The 18,536-nt window shown below is 41.1% G+C and overlaps 1 long non-coding RNA gene across 1 annotated transcript; it reads right to left on the reverse strand.

Annotated features, from left to right (window-relative positions):
* Window positions 1–13,388: 13,388 nt before the first annotated feature.
* On the reverse strand, window positions 13,389–17,819 carry LOC146442338 (uncharacterized). Its single transcript, XR_014849581.1, has 3 exons — window positions 17,668–17,819; window positions 17,490–17,562; window positions 13,389–13,704 (listed from the first exon to the last, which is right to left on the reverse strand). It is a non-coding gene; the product is annotated as an uncharacterized LOC146442338 (long non-coding RNA).
* Between the last annotated feature and the right edge of the window lie 717 nt (window positions 17,820–18,536).

Genomic DNA, 18,536 nt, shown 5'->3' on the forward strand with positions numbered 1-18,536 from the left:
CTCCCTGTCTACCTAATATAAATGACCATTTCACAGACGGACCACATCTACACCTGATCGATATTTCACCAACACAAAAATAAGACTTAGAGAATTCTGTATCAACTAGTATAAGGACAAATGAATAAACAAATAAAACTGATTATCCTGAAATTCTGCATTAAAGAAAAAAAAAGGAGATGTAAATACAATTCAAAGGAAATGTCTCTCTGCTAAGTAGTTCAGAGACTAATTCATCAAACTCCAAATCTGTATGTGAAAACCCCCTCTGAAGCAACTCCTGAGATGGACATTTAAACAAAAAGGCTCCTCAGATAAACCCTTTGAAGAAAACTACTTTCTGTCTGATTCTAAATGAAGAGGTTTGCGTCAGGGCCTGTCGATCTGCACCCAGGCTGGCAGTTAAAAATGTGTGTGACAAACCCTGTGACAGAAAGGATGGCAGTGGATGGATCCAGGAAAGATGTTAATGTATTTTTTCCTAAGCAAAATCCATGCTTGGGTGCTATAGTCTTGTTTTGTATTCTCAGATCATTTCACTTGTCATGGGGATGATCTACATCCTGGCTTGCTGCAATCAATGAGTAACTTCCGAGAGGGAAGGATTGCCACCCCACCCAGGGACTGTGGTATAGGCTGTGCAGCACACAGTATGGGGTGTCCCCAAAATCACTAGGTGATACAGCAATATGGCTCAGAAACTAATGAGAGTAAGCAGAATCTAACTCCTAAGGCATCTAGAATCCTACTTTTGCTAATTAAAAGCATATAAAAGGGATATAAAATGTGGTCAGGCCATAAATATATTTTCTGTGAGGGCCAGAGGGAATTATTCTGATAAGAAGGTAAAATATAAAGAAGTTTTTTCTGAGGTATTTATTGTATTGAAATATGCACATAGAAAAACTAGCCCTGAAGAAATAGAGGGTTTTCTAAAAATGGATTTCAGCATGTTTCACTTTCTGACTAAACTCACCAAACTTCCCAAAATACTCTTTCAGACCCATATAACTAGCAGTGGGGTGGCTTCAGATATACCAGTTGAAAGACAGTGAAGTTCAACATTTTCATTAGGAAGAGTTTGTTTCTTATCTACTTGTCTATGTGAGAAAAGAAAGGGGACATGGTATTTCACTTCATTTACCTCTGAGAGAGATTTTCTGAGCCATGCAGTGTAGTGAAGGCCCTGACATTATTCACTGCCCATGCCTGTTCCAGTTGTTGGAGTCCCAACGGCACAGCAAACCAATCACTGTCGTGTTAGTGAAGAAAGAGATGAAGTCGACACAATACAGGATTTGATCACCTTTGTGCTTTGTGACGTGTGAATTTTCTGCAGAAGTCATGCAATGTTGTTCATGCTCACCCATGGCTGTCACATTCACTTTAAAACATCTGCTCTTTCTAAGGCATGATGATTAGTGAAGCTTCATTAACTGAAGATATAGCTAATGACCACAGAGGAAGCTGTAACTATCTCAGGGTTTAACCTGGAATGTGTCCCATCACATTCTGACCTCTTGAGCTCAAATGAGCCAAGTTTGATGCTCAGGCTGGCTGGGGTGCCTAAGCAGGGGAATGAAGGCACACAGTGAGAGGTTAATAAACAGCGTGGATCATGGGGCCAGTGCTCTTCTCCTCCTGATCCCATCACCACCTCCACCACCCAGCTTGAGGAGTACAACCTTTACATAGGATGTGGAACTTGTGGTTGAAGCCACAACAGCCTCTAAAGCTGAACAATTAGAAAGCTTGCACAGGACAAGGAGGAAAGTGCTCAAGCTTCTCATAAATTCTGCCAATTAAAAGGACTCTGTCTAAGGAAGACTTTGAAATCCATGCTAGGTTTTCATCCTGAGCAGAACAATACTTCTTTGCAGCATGTTCTGGCTCTGGGGCAAAACACATTTATATTTACTGAACACTAAGAAGCATTCAGCTAACTTAAATGATATGAAAGAGAATGATGTATTTATGCCCCCAGGTTTTACTTCTCTTAATGTAAGACTTGTATTAAAAACACTTTCCACATTTAGAAGCCTGACAGTTGCCTGCATTTTGGCCCAGGGATTCAAACCTCGGGGGACTGTAAGGAGCTGGGGAATAGGAGAAGATATGCAGAAAATGGTGCCTTTCTTTCTTGATGATCAGCAGTTGCACAGAGAGTAAGGAAGGCAGTTATTTTTTTTCCACAATTTTATCTCCTTGCAATTTCCCAAGGCCCATAAAAATAATGATGAAGAGATCAGCAATCCAGTTACAATGGACTTAGGTTTTTTTCCCAGTGAGGGAGCCTCTGGCCTTTTGTATTTTACAAAAGAAGAAGAGCAAGAATATTAAAAAGGCACAGTTAAAAATGAAAAGATGCAAAATAATATAGAGCTTGTCATTTAACTCCTGGGGTTTATTATACTTACAGTGATCTTGAACATATATCCTTTCTTGTCCCTTGGCTCTCACTAGTATACACATGACGGATAGAAAAAAATAAATGATTGCTGCAACTTTTAAAGTGCCTCAAATTTGCAATGGCTTTTGGGAAAATGAGTAGACTAATAACCATCAAACACTAAGAGATTAGTTACATTACCCCCATTTGTCTACTGTATCTATGTGAAGAAACTGGGCAGCAGGTGGTAACTTCAGCTAGTCTTGTTATGCTTGCTTTATTTACATACAAATTAATGGTTTCTTTTCTTCTTTATTATTTTTTTGTCGCCAGCTCTCCCCAGACTTGGCAAGTGGAAAAATACAAATGACATTGCATTAGAGATATTTGCTACTGTAAATGAAGCCTGCTGTGAACTCCACCTTCTTATTTCAGATGGCACATGGAAAAGTTAATTGGATCTCTGCCCTCTTCCCTGTAACAGTGATTCTCTATCTGTGAAGGATGATGCATGCCCAGATCTTCTAGTGGAACACCTGAGATCAAGAACTGAAATTATTTTAAGAGCAAATATGAAGGCAAGATAATAGTGTAACAAATATTTTGTCTTTAGAGGGACTGAGCCTGTCACTTCTGAATGTGAAAAGGTTAACATGCTCTAGTGATTTGTGCCCTTCTTTTTTGTAGTGATACATGGGCCACATACTTATTTAGAGGTTTCTCTACAAGGAAGTAAGATCTGCTGAGCTGATACCAAAACCTGAACTAATAAGGCACACAATGTGTCTAACCATCCTGTATGATTACTTGGGGTTTGGTAGCCTTGAAATGCCCCAGAAAGGGAAAGGGAAAAAAAAAAAAAAAAAAAAAAGGCCAGATGAAGAATTCTTCCTACCTTGTCCAGCAATGTCCAGAAAGTTTCATTCCCACCACCTAGTCCAGTTCATCTCTGGTATGGATTTGCCTGATGACTAAAAAAAGGATTGTTACCATCGTCTTGTCCCAAGCATTGTTCCCAGTTTGGAACTTTATTGTCTTCCTGTGTCATCAGATATGACTGAGGATGTGCCCCCTCTGCATGTGTATCAAGGCTGCATCTCTTGCTTCTCTGCATCTTTCTGAATATTTCACCCTCTTGCCCTCTCTGCCATCTGTTCTGCTTGAAATGTTTAGGACAGCAGCTCTCATTTGAATGTACATAAATGAAATCCACAATAATGTCCTTTTTTTTTTTTTTTACGGCAGCAACAGAACACAAATACAGAAACATGCTCCAGCATCAGTTTACTGTCGTTTCACTTCTCACGTTCCCATTGAGCCCTCTAACAATGGCCTGGAACAACAATTTGTTTTAACTCCTTCCTTGTTGCTGTTTTAACTTCTAATATTTGGGTATTGAAAATTCTCTCATAACTGTAGTTAATCATGGCTTTTTGAGATCTCTCTCATCTTGCTACTTTATCTGTTAATTATAGATATAGCTATTGAAATTATAGGTTTCCATGTCAACAGGGTTTCTCTCTTTCCATCCAGCAAGTGAGCTCTTTTTGAAAGCTGGCCAGCTGGCTTTGGGTTTTTTACCTTGGCCTGAGTTTGTGGTGGAAGTAGAAGGCTTGTATTGCTTTTTAACTGTTTGTGTGGAGGTTGGCTGCATTGTAATAAATTTGGGCACATCACCTTATATTAAATAGTTGTAATAAGTAGAGGACAAAGGTAGCATCTTCCAGCTTTGGCTGTTCTTGGCTTCAAGCGTGTATTTTGTGTACCAGCGTAGTAGCGCAAAGAGGAGCAATCTCACACTCAAGGGTGTGTGTGGGGAGCTGTAACTATGCCTAGGTTCTTCATAAAAAGTGAGATGCATATAGAGAGAAGGTTCAACAAATCTGTCCTCCCTGGTTTATGTAATTCTAAAATTTTTGAACCATCTGTCCCACAATAAATGTTCTCAATTTCAGAAACAAACCTTTGAAAATATCAAAAGAGTGGTGGAATAAAAAGGGAAATACACTTGGGAAAAAAAAAAAAAACACTCAGAAACATTTTTAGGCTCTTTTCCTGAGTTTGGCAGCTCTTGAAAGGAACCTCTTTCCAGTCAGTGTCAGATCAGGGATTTGCAACCCGAAAAATATTTGTTCTGTTCCCAACCAAATGGTTTATTAAAACAGAAATGTGGCTGGCAAGTTGGAGACCAAGGCTGAGGCTGGTCAGAGCTGTTGGGGCCAAGGCAGTTTGGTGGTGGAGCAGATCATGCTGGGAGTCCTCTTTGGCACCAGAGGTCATCTCCAGCTCCCACTGACCATGAATTAGGGGGAGCACATGGACACCAGAGCCCAGTGGGAAGGGCAGTGGCCTAGGAGGGAAAGTGTGTGGGATTACCATCTAACAAGGTGAAAGGCAGCACTCAAGCAGAGAGAAATAAACTTTTAATCATTCTGCAGTCTTTTGGTTTGATTAATTTTATTATGTTTGTAAAATGTGTCTCATACCCCCTGTATATATATATATATATACAGGGGGTATGAGATATGTATGTATCTATGTAGTTCTTTATACAGGTTTTGCCACACATCCAAGTGAAGGGCAAGTGAAAATGTGGGGTTTTCAAAATTGTGCCTCCTTCTCTAGAGCATGCTCAGGGACAAATGTTTTCATTCCTACCTAAAGGAACAAAGAGAGTTAATAGATTAGCACTCAAATGCAGGATGAAGCCTATGAATATACTCTATGCCAATGCATTTGTATGAACAACTAATGTAGTTGCAAGCAAAATACATCACAAATTAGAAGTGCAGGGCTTACAAGGATATTCATAAATGTAAATAGCTGTAGAAAAAAATGAAATCTTTCAGAAACACAACTAAGGAAATGAAAAGATACAAGTAATTCAAAGAAGCATCAAAGGCCTGAATTTCTGAGGAACTGGTGCTAATGAAGAAACAATTGACTTCACAGAGCAGCCATGCTAATGAACTGTGCTTTACAGATGATAATGAAGTATTTTTTATGAATGCCTAATAAAGACAAAACTGGTGAGACAATGAATGATAATGAAAACTGAAAATCTCTTAGAAATTAAAGGAATTGTGAACAAATATGCTTATGCTGTACTGAGAGCAAAAATTACTTATGTTCTCTTTGCATTTTCAAAAGCAAGAAATACAAAGTCCCAATTCTCTACAGTATTTAAGAACAAATTCAAAGCAGAGCAGCAGATTAAATTTGGGTGGTAGCAGGCAGGAGAATGGCTTGGTATCCATGGAGAGTAACATATATCCATAGATAACCAACTCTATGCAGGGTCTGATATGAATAGGCATGGTGTATGGTTGCTATGCTGGACTGTATGGGAAGCCAGTGGGCAAATACTCTGTGCTGTGGGGCTGGCACTGGGCAGGGTCTGTCTGCCCCCAAAGTTTGGTAATCACAACTGCATCAAAGCTGCAGACAAAGGTAGGAAACTGTTTGAAAAGTCCCAAAATACAACATGGTGTTTCCAGTCAGGAGGTCTACAGGATTAAAATAGCATGCTCTGAGCACAGAAAGGATCATACAGACTCCTGCTCACAGACCATAGATTTTATGGTCAAAAGCTGTGGATTTAGGAAATACTAAAACTGCGTATGTGATATTTTAAAATTTGTTAAGAATAAAGTATTTTGCCATTCATTTAAAGATATTTTGTCACCACTTGTAAGCATGGGAGCAGTTACCTGGTATTTCTTTCCCAGACTGACATTCACCTGCATACTTAATCTCCTTGTACTGTTGAGGCTTCCTACTTTCGAACTTCTAGTAAAAATATTGTTTCTTACATTAGCATTGGTTCCCAGCACTCCTCAAAAATAAAATAAAGCTTATCCAATACAAAACCTCACAGAAAATAAGGCCAGAGACTTGCTGAGCTACCACCAGGTGTCAGAGTCTGCCAGTGCTGGTTTCACAACAGCTGCCACAGCTGGAAGTAAGGCATGGGGGGAAGAGGGGAGGGAAGTGGGAGTGGTGATGGTTTGGGGGTGGAGTGGGCTGATGGATAAGAGGGGGGTTGTTTGCTGTCTTTTCTGTAAACCTGCCGTACTCTAGGCACAGGTGTAGCATAAATACTGAGGCACTTACTTATATTCTTTCTTAAGAATAGAAACCTCTCACGTGGAAATAACATTATATGAATTTTTATGGCTACCAAAGGTAGAAATAAAAATGTGTTTACCAGTTAAATGTAAGAAATGTATCATGTTAATGTGGAACTTAAAATGTTTTTACTGGGAATCCACCAAGCTTTTTTTCTTGATGCTGAACTATAACTTTTTTCTCCAATTTTTTTTCTCTGTTAGTTTCTGGATTTTTTTCCCTGTTATCTTGCAATATGATTTTGAAAGTTTATTTGTTCCCAAATTTTTACTCATTTATTGATTATTTTAAAAAAAATCTTCAACCTCTTTTTCCTATAAACACCTTTTCTGCAGAGGAGAGCAGTGCTCACTCTCTGGGCTCATCTGTATTTCCTCCAGGACATCATTTCTCCTGTGCTGAGGAATGTAGGGCTCAGCCTGTGAGCAGAGCTGTTCCAGCAGCAGGGTCCTCAGCCCTCAAAAGGAGGTGTAGGTACTTCTGCTGCTTTAGAGGGAGAAATTTGTTCCACTCAAAGGATGTCATGCTCACCTTACAAGACAAAGATCAGGCACTAAGACAGCACTTCTTTCCAGAACACCTCTGCATGGACTCACACAGCTGTAGGGACTCCTGTTGGCCACAGGTACTACCATTCTCTGAGCATGTGATAAACTGCAGGAGCACACCCAGAACCCACCATGCACAGACCCATATGTCTTATTAAAGATGAGAAGGTTTAAATTTTGCCACCTTCTTAATGAGCTGTTTATGTTCTTTGCTGTCCTGGAGTCTCAGGTTTTGGTGTCTCCAGTAGTGAGCTTTTTAACTTTTATTTCTGCATCTGATCTAGGCCATTTGCTGGTGTTATTTAAGTGATCAACAGGGAAATGTTGTCATCTAGGAAATAATGCAAACTTTTTTCTCCTGTATTTAGGTATTGCTCCTTTATGCAGACAATGAGGATATCAAATGTATCGACAGCTACTGTTACTCTAAAATCAATATATACCCTTTGTCATAACACTGAAGTATTTGTTTGTCTTAGATGTCACTCTCTGCCATTTATGCTTTAAATTTGTGAAAAAAAAAATTAATATCATTCTGAGCTTCTTCTCAGCATTCCAGTTGGATGAGCAGCCACCCATCGTGTTCTCTGTTAAAACTGTATGGGGCTGTGGTGGGGGTGGAGGGGCATTGTTCATTTTAATCTAATGAAAGCATCCTATTAGACACTCATTTTTCAGTCTGAGGGCAGCCTGGAAATGAATAGATGGGACTAATGGAATCCTAATGGCCTTTAAAAATGAACCTTCTATTGTGTTTTTTTAAAGTTCTAAGTGTGTTCTCTTGCTGTCTGAGTGCAGAATATGGGCACAGTGCTTCAACATGTTGAGTGAATTTGTTTCTTGTTTTCTCAATATGTATAATGCAGGTGTTTTTAGTCAGACTGCATTCATATAAGCTGGTAAGCAAATAAATAGAAATATATTTACTGCACATATTTAAACTCTGAACAGTTTTTATGGCAGTTGGTTGACTAGTAGAAATCAAGACTATAATTACTAGTTATCACTGTGTGTGTTCATGCTTAGGATGGGTAGACAGGACTTGGCACATGCTCACTATATGCCCAAAAAAGGAATGCAATGTGACATTTTAGATGCTGAAAGCGTAAAAAATAGAGCAGGGTAGCCAAGAATTATAGTGTGACTTTAGTTATTTAATTTATTGACTGACTTGTCTAATGCCAAACTAAAGTGGTAAAGCACTTAGCTGAAGTAAGACAGATGGTCAGTGAATCAACATTTCTGGCGAGAGTGGTGCTTTTATCCATTTTTTCAGTTCTCTTAGTTTTATTATCGCAGTATTGATCCAAACATTGGATTTTGTATCAATTTACATCACCTGATATGTGATCAGATAAGAACAAATGTAATCTTTCTCCAAGAAAGATGCAATTTTAATAAGCCTTCTGGAGAAAACAGATATGGCAATTTTCATGGAAAAATAGAGGTCAACCCACAGTTTAAATACATATTTAAATCCTTTAAAAGCATTATTCTGCATACACATTTCTGTTACATTACCTTTAAACACATTTTGTTCCTTGTTGCTTAGGAAGATACCAGTGATACATAATGCAGAACCTCCTGTTTTGAGTGCCATAGTGCTAAATGGTACTAAACAGGCTAGTCCTGTTTTACAATATTTCAAAACCAGGGTGTTTTAGGGTTTGGAGATCTTTTTGAGCGTCACAATGAAACATTCATATTTTTGTGAATCAGCAACTTCTAAGATGAAAAATGTTACAATTGCATTTTTGTGACCAAGTTTACTGCTCATGTGAGTCTTAGTCTCTACCTTTTCCTGCTCTGGTTCTCATGAGTAGAAAAGAACAAATACAGGATTTTTCAACTGTCCTTCACATCCTGTATGTGTGCTCTGTGGCGGTACAGAGCATTTGTGTAAAACAGGAATGTTGGATGCCTGTGGCAGCTGGTGGGAGTGGCACCAATGGCTTCACTCAGCCATGCCTGAAATGGGCATTCCTTGGCAAGACAGAGACCCAGTCATGGCCTGTGAGAGTGGCCAAGGCACAGCACACCATGGTATTTATGCAGAGGGTTTGAATGCAGTTTTTATCTTATCTCTCTCCTCTACAGGCATGACAGTTCCCAGTGTGGGCTGCTCTATGGGGCAGCCCAGGCAGGGATCTTCAGTGACTTCAGTTTTCTCCCTGAACTTCCTTTTTCTCACATAATACATGCAGCATTTTCAATTTTCATTTGTTTTACTAAGTCCATAATTGCTTTTTTGCAAATTATTTTTGGTCAGAAATGTGAAAAGGGGATGTCAGAGTACAACATGGTAATTGCAGTGAACTGCAATTCAGCCCCAGGGTTTTCACGGGGGTGTAAGGAGAGAGGGGCAGATGCATTATATGGCACTACACTGGTTTTATGTCCACACCACTGCGTGCTAAAATGCTTCCATTTGGCATAGTCTCATTTCATAAAAAATATTGAATCCCCCAACTTTTTAAAAAGTAAACAATCTCCTTTACTCTGGCTTTTTAATAGCATATCAAAGCTACTCTAGAATACAGGTCTTTTGCTTTCAAGATATCCAAACAGTTGAACCACTTTACTAAAATACCAAAAGTTGCAGGAAAGGTAAGATATTCTGAAAGCATCCTGGAAGTAGATTTTTATGAGCTGTTCTTGCAACAGGCTGTTACAGATGACAAGAGTTTATGTGTGTTAAGGGTTGATTGGACAACTTCATGGAAGAGAAGTCCTTCGCGGTTTCCTAAATGCACACATATCACAAGTCTTGTGAAGTTCATGAGCTGCAATGACTGGAGAAGACCAGTCAGTCTTGTCCTTGTGCTTTTGCCTAGGCACCTATTTCTGAGTTTGGACTGATTCAGTATGTTTGCTCTTATGTTCTGGCACAAAGAACTATCTGTAGAGCCAAGCCAAGACAGAGGAAGGACTTCAGCTCAGAGCATGAAGCACAGTGTCCTAAGCCATCATAAGGGAGTCAGTGGTAGGACACAGTTTCATAGACTCAGAATTGTTTGTGTTGGAAGGGATTTTAAAGGTCATCTTGTTCCATGAAGGGACACCTTCCCTGAGAACAGATTGCTCAAAGCCCCATCCAGCCTGGCCTTGAACACATCCACAGATGGGGCACCTACAACTTCTCTGGGCAACCTGGTCCAGTGCCTCAACACTCACAGTAGAGAATTTTGTTATACCTAATCTAAACCTGTCCTCTTTCTATGTAAAACCATTACCCCTTGTCCTATCACTACACTCCGTGTTCTTTCCCAGGATAGACTCCAATCTTTCCCATAGGCTTCCTTTAAGTACTGAAAGGCTGTTTTAATGTTTCCCCCCTTTCTTCTCCAGGCTGAACACCCCCAGTCTCTCAGCCTGTCCTCACAGGAGAGGTGCTCCATCCCTCTGATCATCTTTGTGACCTTCCTTTGGACTTGCTCCAGCAGGACCACATCCTTGTGCTGAGGACCCTGTAGTGGACACAGAACTCCAGGCAGGGTCTCAGGAGAGCAGAGTAAAGGCACAGAATCCCCTCCCTCAACCTCCATCCTGCACTGCTTTTGGTGCAGCCCAGGATATGTTTGGTTTTCTGGGCTGCAGCACACACTGATGGGTCACGTTGAGCTTCCCATCAATCAACATTCCTAAGACTTTCTGCTCAGGGCTGCTCCCAATCAGTGAATTTGTACTGATCAGTTTGTACTGATATTGAGGACTGCAGTCACTCAGGTGCCTTGTTGGACTTTATAAGGTTCACCCAGATCTGCCTCTCAAGCCTGTCAAGGTCCCTCTGGATGGCATCCTGTCCCTCTAGTATCAAACACACTTCTCAGTTTGGTGTCATCCACCAACTTGCTGAGTGTCCACTCAACCCCACAGTATATGTCCCTGCCACAGAGGCTCAATAGTGCTGGTCCCAAAAACAACCCCTGAGGGACACCACTCATCCCTGCTCTCCACACAGACAGTGAGCCATTGACTGGCACTCTGTGAGTAGGACCTCCCACCAATGCCTTATCCACCAAGTGGCCTACCCATCAAATCTAATTATCTCCACTTTAGACACTGTGCAGAACAGCATACAATGCTTTGCACAAGTGCAGGTATTCAGGCACTGTGTGCCTGACTGTGTTCAGACCAGCAGTGGTCTGCTTAAGAAACACAATTTTACACATTCCTAAATAAAGGCATTTGCATGTAAACAAATATTTGTCTTTGTGTTAAGCTTCAGAAAGTATGGACTAACAGATTTTGGATGTGTAATTTAACAAGCTATCAAAAGCAACTCTCCTAAATGTAAGAGGGATGAGATGGTGCCAGAACTGTTGTTTATGCAACAGACCATGTCTCTGCTTTGACTGAAGTTTCCTGAATTGAAACTCAAGTAAAACAATAGGAGTTATTTAAAAATTACTTTACTGTGGAGTTTTCTGAGAAACAAGCCCAACCGCATGCACAATCAAAGTACTGACAAAGATTCCCTTCTCTTTATCCTAAATAATAAGTTGTTTTCCCTTTCTTTCCTCTCTAAAAGAAGAATTTATTTTTTGCCTTCACTAATATCCATTATTAGCATTTAGATAATTAATTTTTCTTGGTAATTTTTCTTTGCTTATAATTTTTCATAGTAGAAAATTTTTGAGATTCAGAAAGCATTTGGTTATCATGTTCCTCCTCTGGCCAATAGATGGGACTCTTACCTCTGATATTCCTTCTCTCTTTGATCTTATTACATAGATAATATTGCAAAAGCCATTCTTGAAATCTGAAACATGAGGGATATATTTAATCTCTGAAAAACGTATCAACAAGGGACCTCCCCAGCTGTTGAGATCTTAAATAATCCAGATATGCAGGAGATTGGAGACAGCAGAACTTGAGGTTAGAACAGGTTTATCTTTCAGACAAAGTGTTTAATTTACAAATTAAAAACACTTACTGTCTGGGTTTTTTTCCTCTGAGGAAGGTTGCATATTTTAAGAGCCAGTTAACATATTAAATAAAAAACAAACCACCAAATAGGTCACGTCAACTAGGGGAGTTAATGATGACTGTGTTTCTGTTTAATCTCAGATACGAGATCAACACACAAATTGCTAAAGCATATTAGGAGCTGGATTTTGTTGGAAAGTATTGCTTTGGGTGAGAGCTAGTTCCAAGGTGAAATGGTTCATGGAAATATCTCCTTCCTCTTATTTTTGATGAAATGTGGGTGGGTTTCTGCCTAATTGGGAAGGCAGGAGGTCCCGTGCTAGACCTGAGGACTACTGTGTTCCAGCTTTCCTGGCTGAGAAGTTATTGGTGGAAATACTGGAATACTGTCAGTGGCATTTGCAGTCAGTGTCCTAAACGCGACAGCAGGGAGTCTGAGAGCTTTCTGTGGCTCTTGGGACATGGAGATAGTTCTTTTGCAGACAGTCAGGGAGCTGAATGCCAGGAAGACCTACTGCAGTTAACATGTTGTTCAGAGATTGGCCCTCCAGATTTATGTTCCATTGCTTTTCCTTTTTCCAGTGCAATGCTTTGATTACTTTAACTTTTTTTTCTTTTTAGGTTTTGGAATAGAAAGGAGAAGATGAAGTCCTAAAGCAGAACTGCAGTGTCCTATAGTGAAATACATTTTATTTTCTAGCCCTCACGATGGCTGTGAAGTGGTGAGCGGTTTTGTCTTCAAGGTGTGTTTCTCTCTGCTGCTCTCACTGCAGCGTTATCCCTGCACATTTCCTTTACAGTGTCCCATGTGTTTGGTTCCCCTGAGCATTGTGCCTTGTGCCGATTGCCTCAGCACCTTGGGGGATGCTCAGCACTGGCCTGGAAAACACCACACATTAGGACACAAATGGGAGCATATGCAATGTGTGTGTGCAGCAAATACACAGCACTGCCTCAAGGGCGTTTGCCCAAAATTGATCACATGAAAGGGGATGATGCCCTCAGGCCCCAGCTGATGGTGTTGAAGGGTGAGATAGCCATCAGTCAGATTAAGCAGCAACCAGGGAATTGTGCATGACTTTTGACATAAAGGAGTCAAAAGTGATACAAAAGAGAAAAGAGATATAAAAGGCATGTGAAGAGGTTGCATCAGAGCTGGGTTTGACACAGCCAGAAATGCCCCACAGACATCACCACCTCTGCCCAGGCCAGACAGAGCATCATTCTCAAGAGTACTGGGGGTGCTGTGTCCAGTTGGCAAGGGAGAGGACAGCAGCACTCTGGGCAATGCATACCTGCAGCATGCAAGCCTGAAAACACAGTGTGCTGACATTTGTGTGTTTATTAGCCTTTCATTAAGTGCCTAAAATAGTGGATAATACTGACATCATCCTAATTTTACAGGAGACTGTCAGGAGGCTTTGCCTCAGTGTGTGTCTAGCTGGACCTTGTGCCTTGAGTGCCCACAGGCAGCTGGAGAGCAGTAGCTGCACTCGTGGAGTGTGTCTCAGCTTTAATTTCATCCAGATGGGATCAGTTTCGCACAGAAAGAACTCAGCACTCCAAAACCATTCCCAAAGCATGGAAAACAGGGGCAGATGGAAGCATTGCTGACTCACCCAGCAGAGTTCAGTGCAGTGTTCCCTCAGCTGAGCAGGGGATGTTCCCATCACGAGGATGTCTTGCCACCAGGTCAGAGGCACGAATGACCTACAGCAGAGGAACATTGCAAACCCCAGTGCTGAGCTGGCTGAAACCAGTACAGATTTGCAGGTGGTGTGTCTGACTCTCACACCCATGTTTCACTAGCAAAATGAATAATGATGTCATGGTTTCATTCTGTTCTGTAATAAAAATCCCAAATAAACTATATTGGTATTACCATGTATTAGATTTTTTTTTTAAGTAAAAGCAGTCATATTTTTAATTACAGACAATTCAAGTCCCAAAAGGCAAGGAGGAGAATGTATTGGCTACAAAACATGGCAATCCCTTACAGAGCTCTTGTCACTACTGTAGCCCCCCCAAATACCTTTTTGATGGTTTTTTTTTAAATAAGGTAAGTCAACTTATCCTATCTTTGTGCAATAAATGAGCAAATGCAGTTCTATCCTACAGGCAAACCTGGCAGCTGGTAAAATGAAATATTAATTGTTTTTTGGTTTTACAGTCTCAAGAGACTTTCCTTACTTTGAAGCAAGCAAACTCCACCACCTGCAAGCTAACTCTCAGGTGTGCCATTAGTCAAAAGGCTTTTGGCAAGCTGTGCAGCATCTCCCTCAAAGCACCTGAAAAGGAGTGAAAGTTGATCATCTACTGGTTAAAAAAGGGAAATAGGGGAAGGGAGAAGGGAATTTCTTGATCATGTTGAAGTTCTACAAACAAAATGCATCACTCTCTTTAATAAGGACTTTTATTTGTCCCCAAGCTGTCAGCAGACTGGCCAGACTGCTGATTCAGATCAAATGTCATCTCCAATGATCAAAAGTTGTGTTCATTCACACACTCTGCTCTCTGTTTCCCCTTGCAATTCTCTCTAACTGTTGTTTGCACTAAGGCTTTGCTTGGGACTTGCTTTAGGGAGCAAATGGGAATGTGTATGTTCTTTACAGGGCAGCTCAATGTCCAGCATGTAAGGACTGCACAGCATGTTTAGGTAGCATACATCTCTGCTGTGGAGGGAACATGTTTCCAGCTCACAGAAACACCTCCTATTGCCACATTTTGTCTGAAATTACTGCATTCATTTTTTAAACCAAGCCGGTAAGGTTACAGAGTACTGAGTTTTCCTGAATCTTTAAGCTGTTGTTCAATATTTCTCTTGTGTTCTAAATGATGGATTTGTTTCTCACCTCCTACTTGCCTCCCCTGCATTCCCCAAAACATACTGAAATTGATGACCTGAACATTTAGAGAGATGAAGGGAAAGATCTCCTTATGTTGCACATGATTAACCTCTAACTTCAGCAATGGAAGAGAACAATACTTCAAACACTGCAGGTGTACTTTGAAAAGAGCAGAAAAATTTAAATGCCTAGTAGCTTCACAGACAAAATCAATTTATTGAGAATAGTCTGTTATTATACTTTTAAATGCTGCATGGCTGTATTGGAAGACAAGAAGCAATAAAGTTTCCTCCAGAGAGAGAACTGTCCAACATATCAGTGATTTTTCCATTATTTCTCCAAAGTATAATTGTCAGTGTTGATGGCTTGAAGCTCAGTTTATGGAAAGAGAAATCTGAAATGTAAGGAAAAACAGTTCTGCTTTTTGTGGCTACTGGAAACCATAATGAGATGCTTCTGACCTATGGTGCACCTGTGTGTATGCCTTTTCTGGCCTCCACGCTTGAGAATGATGAGTAAGAGCCTCGTTAAACTGCTTGGAGTCTGTGGCTGTTTGTGTGTGGGGTTACTCCTGTGCTGTAGCTGTGGTGGGGGCTGGAGCCTGGCAGCACAGAATTCAGGCAGACTGCACTGCTTATTGTCCTCTTGCCTCTCTGTGCCCTTTGCCTCCCTCCAAGGGCTCCGCACAAAATCCTCAGTGTGCAGAATGTGAGGACATTTTACAGTGTTTTGTATTCCTGGGGAAATGTGAGCGCTGGGTCAAATGATGCTTTCAGCTCCCTCTGGCTAGATATATCGATTTAAGTGTAGTCCATTAATGTAATAATTATGAATTCATGACCCAGTGTTTTGCTGTCCTGTACAGAACAGTTATTGTTTCATAATGGCTTTCCTTGTTTTCCAAGTACATTTGAGACCCTCTGCACTATCTACTAGAATGGATGACCTTCTTTGACTCCAAGTTCAGGTAAATTATATAACCAAACAGTTCTACCCCAATTTTCCAAAAATAATAAGAGCTGAGTCAACCAAGCAATGACAACAGAAGTGTCAAATAAACTAAGGACCCAGGATGATCTTACACAAAACTGAAGCTGATCAGTTTAATCCAGGATAACAAAAAGCTTTGTCAACTCTATTTTACCAGTATTTAAAAATGAGTGCAGTTATGAAACAGTATAATTTCAATAAATTTTGGGTTGTTTTTTTTTTTTTTTCTTTTGCTATTGGGAGACTGAGAGACAAGTGTGGCAAGCACAGACTCTCATGGGAATTTTTCTTTTCTTCTTCTTGTGTTCTATAAACAAAGATAAAGTTTAGATGTTATTGAAATGGTCTCTGGAAAGATAGGCGGTTCAAGCCTGGCCAATCGGCCTAGGGGGAGGTTTTGAATTGGCCCAATCTGGACAACCTTTTGAAAGTCTATATAAGTTTTAGAATTAAATAATAAAAGCAGAAATTTGCCACATTTGACATGGCCTGGTTCTTGTCACTCTGAACCCTAGTGGTTCAGCAGTGACAGACAAGGAAACAAATACATGACTATACCATCAATTTGTAAAGGCATCTGTTTCATGTGGATTTCGGATCCCTAAGATGCCTGAAATAGGCTGCCTGAAAACAGAGTCCAAAACAATTAGGAGTATAAAAATCTGACAAATTTACTCAAGGCCTTCAAGGTACATTTGGGAAAGCAAAGTCCCACTTGGGGACTACACTCAAAATGGACACCAGGGTCACGAGCTCTTCACCTTTTATAAGTTTTGTCTTATTAGCATATTGGTCTCTGGTCACACCTTCAGGTGATGTTATTGAATGCCCCAGGCCCTGCTCCCCCCTTTCCACCATTGTTTACATATTTTTGCACCCTAGGGTTGTTGTAACGTGTGTCCTTCCTGTCCCTGACCCCACCCCCCTGACCCCTTCTGACTGGATGTGAGTCAGGACCGCCTCCCATCCCTAGAGATAAAAACCCCAGCCAGATCCAGAACGGATCTCTTTGGTTCTGGGCTTGTATGGAACCTGTACCCTCCCTCGCCTTCCCTTCCCCCTCCTCAGTCTCCCCATTCCTCCCCTGTTTTCCACAATAAAAACACCATGGAGACCAGGAACAAAACAGCTGCCTTTCTAAACCTGCAACGCTTCTACAAGGACCGTGTCTGACCAGCCCCACAGCTCGTGGCCATGGAATGACCATCCTGCGTGTTCCGGTTCTGGGGCAGCCCTCCCCCCACAGCAGGGGAGAGCTGCTGGTAGGTTCTGCACTGCTGCATAGGGTAACAAATATGTTCTTGAATCTCTATCCAGAGAGCTTTGTTTTGGTTAAATGTGTTGGAAACAGAGGTTTTCAGCATTCTGTACAAGCACAGAACTACCCCAAGTTACAGATGCATGAAGAGAAAAAAAAAAAAAAATTATTAAGGCATCACCTACATCTTGCATGTTCATGTTTGACTCCTCCTCTGCCTTGCTCCTTGCAGTGGGAGAAGAGCATCCATCACAGACATAAGCATTGCACAGCCCAGAGCACAGCCATGTCACTTTTGGGCATTTGCTGCACTTTGCACTTTATTATCTCCTACTTCAACATTTTACTATTCCTTTCCTTTTGGTGGATGGAGTTATCCATCATTTTATCTTATTTCTTACCCTCAGGAAAAAGAAGTTGTCCCATCTTCACTTCCAGTCTTGGTTGCAGGTATACTGAGGAGCCATTTGGGAGCTAGAAGAGATTGCTGTTTCACCATGCTGGGATGATGAGGTATGCAAGGATGTGCTTCCAAGAGAATGACCAAATTTGGTAGGAAAAGAGGGCTGAATTGCTCACCTCTACTGGCCATAATAGCAGGTGATAACATATCTAAGAAAAGGGAAACTGAAAAGGATGAAAGCTGCTTTTCTGAAGATTAAGACCCACTTGGTCAGGGCAGACTGTTAAATATGTCTGTAGAGATTTGTTCTTCACCAAGAGAAATCCACCCTCTCCCAGGTTCCCTCATCTTTAGCAATCTAGTGTGAAGGAGGAGCAGGTGGACTTCTGCTGGCCCTGGCAGCCAGGAGGGAGGATCACCAGCAGGGGAGGCCACTGTGTATGGCTGAGCCTCCTCTGTGGCTGGAAAATCCAGCCCTGGGAGGCACTTGGTGAAGAAGGACAGCAAATGAGCACTTTGCTTGCCACATTCATCCAGACCAAGAGGGAAAGGTATGATGAAGAGCACAGAGTGGGAATCAGACTTGGTGTTCTCCATGTGGAAGAACAGTAGGGAAAGTGGTTTCCACATCCAGCCAGGGAGCTTCTCCCCAACAGTGGGAATAGCAGATTGCTTAACCTGCAGCCCACTGTTCCTGATGTGTGCCCAGTGTGCACCACTCCTGCATGGTTTGCTGCACCCTGAGGGGTCACTGGAAGGAAGGTCACACTCAGAAACACTAATAATTTTTGCAGACAAATAAATTAACAAGAAATTGCTCCATCTGCAATGCAGAAATATTTTTCTCTTTTTTTTTTCTTTTTTTTTTTAACTTGCTAAACAAGCCAGCAGTATAAAATTATTCGGAAGAACATGTTGTTGTCAATTCCACACAGCTGTAGCTTAAAGGAGAGAAAACTCCCCGAAGCTTTCAAAACTGGCAGTGCAATGATATGGTGGAGGAACCCATTGAAAAAGGTGCACATCCTCATATGGGTCTCTACTT

The sequence above is a fragment of the Lichenostomus cassidix genome, chromosome 2 (assembly GCF_008360975.1).
Source record: "Lichenostomus cassidix isolate B80296 chromosome 2, HeHo_3.0, whole genome shotgun sequence".
Lineage (NCBI taxonomy): Eukaryota > Metazoa > Chordata > Aves > Passeriformes > Meliphagidae > Lichenostomus > Lichenostomus cassidix.